This window comes from Lontra canadensis, unplaced genomic scaffold, assembly GCF_010015895.1.
Source record: "Lontra canadensis isolate GAN:19392208 unplaced genomic scaffold, GSC_riverotter_1.0 scaffold8, whole genome shotgun sequence".
Classification (NCBI taxonomy): Eukaryota; Metazoa; Chordata; class Mammalia; order Carnivora; family Mustelidae; genus Lontra; species Lontra canadensis.
The window spans coordinates 36,427,753-36,430,159 of NW_022631002.1; the positions used below are offsets into that span (position 1 = coordinate 36,427,753).

At 47.1% G+C, this 2,407-nt stretch overlaps 1 pseudogene; it reads right to left on the minus strand.

Moving 5' to 3' along the window:
- Positions 1 to 1,880: 1,880 nt before the first annotated feature.
- On the minus strand, positions 1,881 to 1,978 carry LOC116865997 (annotated as a pseudogene).
- Positions 1,979 to 2,407: the final 429 nt, after the last annotated feature.

Here is a 2,407-nt window from a genome sequence, read left to right on the forward strand (position 1 = left end):
GGCCAGAGAAGATAGGGAATTTCCCCAAAACAAAGGGAGTTTTTGGCAGCTGCTTGGGAATATTCCTTTAAGTCTCTGTCTCAAGCTAGACGAACCCCAGTTGGCTCCAGTTATAGCCATTAACACAGGAAATGAGTGAGGGAGAAGCCCCACATCTATTAGGAGAAACAGAGACAAAGTCAGAGTCCTCTTTGCTAGGAATGGCCTGGTATCCTCCAGCAACCTGGGTTTACTAGGAGAAGGCTTATTTATGTAATTATCATCCAATATGTCAGGAGGGAGTTTACTAGCTGACTCATTCGGGCAAACACATTCTGCAAAAGGCCCTTAAGTCATGGTCCCGGTGTAGAGCAACGAAAGCCTAGGTATGAGCAATTAAGGTATCCTAGGTCCATTCGCCATTTCCTGCAGAGATCATCTAACTGATGGATTCCACTGAGGCCATGCAGTGTTACAGGAGCTCAGTCCTTTCCTAAGTTTTGCAATCCAAATTATTTCCAGTGGGTTAAAATGTACCCCGAGGTAGAGTCCTTGGGAACTGAAGAAGTCTACTGAGACCACGGTCCCAGAAAAGTAAAGAAGGTCCATTACCAAAGCCCCTGACTCCTCGGTGGCGTCCCACGTAGGATATGTCAGAGGTTCCTGTGTGTCAAAAATGACTGGAGGCGTCCCTCAACAAGACTTCACTATTGATCATGATCCTGCCTTCCCCGGGTTGGCATTCCTGCCGTAGAAGTCCCTGGAGGAGTGCCAGGGCCCCTACCCTTCCCCATCACAGCTAATGAGTGCCTGGTGAATGGGCCAAAACACTGTGCCATGCCATGCCATCGTCTGTCCTGAAGACTGCATACTGTTTTGCCATTTTAACCCATGGAAATACTAGAAAAGTTTGGCAAGCGGTAATTACCCAATTTCGTAGCTTTAAGTAGTTTGTAGAAGACACTGACAAGAAACAGTAAAGACTGAAATCCATCATGGTCTATGCAACATTCCAACACATGAGGTCCTTACAACCAAGTTCCCTAGGAAACGTCCCCGGTTGTGTTAATTCAATCGGGTACTGGTTTCGGCTGGCTCCCTGTGGAGGTCCCAGGGCCAGAAGTGGCTAGACCATGGATGTGGAGGGATCACACTAGATCAATCAGGAAGAAACCTCACACAGGGGTCTTAAGATTGGCAGCCGTCCTGGTGACTTAGGTGGCTGTCCCATGCCCAAGACAGACAACTTTGTATAAGAACAGGAATAAAGAGAGCGCATCAAGTTTCTGGGTCTTATTACCATTCCGGCCAGGGTACTAACTTACAAAAGGCAGATGCTCTCCTCCCCGCAGAACAGCCATGGGCTAGAGGATTATAGCCTGAGCAATCGACACGCAAATGTTCCAGTAAGACCACACTCCTTGAAAAGCCCTGAAATGAGAGTGAAGGAAGAGGAGAGAAAGTACTCACCAATTTTACATGGAAGTTCAGAGTCCAAATGTAAAGGCTCACAGCCCCACGTTCAGGTGCCAAATGATGAAGTTCTAGAACATAGGTGAGTTTCGGTGGGGTGAGGTCTGGAGCCAGTGACCACAAATGAATTCTTGAGATGTCTGTGGTGCAAAAAGGTGGTTTATTAAAGCACAGGGACACTACCTGTGGGCAGAAAGAGCTGCTGTCCAGGTTGTGAGAGGTGGCAGGTTGTGTACCATGGGGGTGGGGGAAATAAGGAAAAGGGAGGTTTCAATAGAACTTTCATATGCTAAAGAGGACCTACAAAGAGAATGGATACCAGAGGCCTTGCCCTCTTTAGCAAGCTATTGAGATAGTTGGGAGATTCCTAAGGAATGTCACAATATGTCCCACCCAGGAGTGGGAGTTTGGGGGTTGCAAGGTTGCTTTGTCCTCAGCCAGCCTTCTGTTCCCTCGTTGGGAGGGCCCCAATCTAGAAACTTCTCTAGTAACAAACTATAGAAATGATCCCTGAAAGTATAGTCTTGGGAGGGCCCCAATCTAATATGGCTGGTGTCCTTATGAAATAGGAAAACTGAAGGATTCCATAAAATTCTGCTTTTTGCTCCCTTTCCTGCTTGTATTCCTGCTAGGACCTGCATACCCACCTCACTTTACACATGCTTTATAAGGCAAATAGCATATGTCCTCCTTGTAAAGGACAAGAAATTAATGATTTCTCTAGAAGAGATAACATCTAAGGAAGGACCAGCTGAGAATGACCAGGTGAAACCATCAAATGCGTATCTGGACACCCAGATGCCTGGACACCCAGACGCCCTGCTCCATGGAATAGCACCTGGGTCCTAGTCTTTGTTCTAACTGGTTTCTGGATGTCTGAGAGGACATGTACACCAGACCGCAAACCTCAGTAAAAACCCTCGGACCTTGGATGAAGAAGAGACTCATGTTCCTT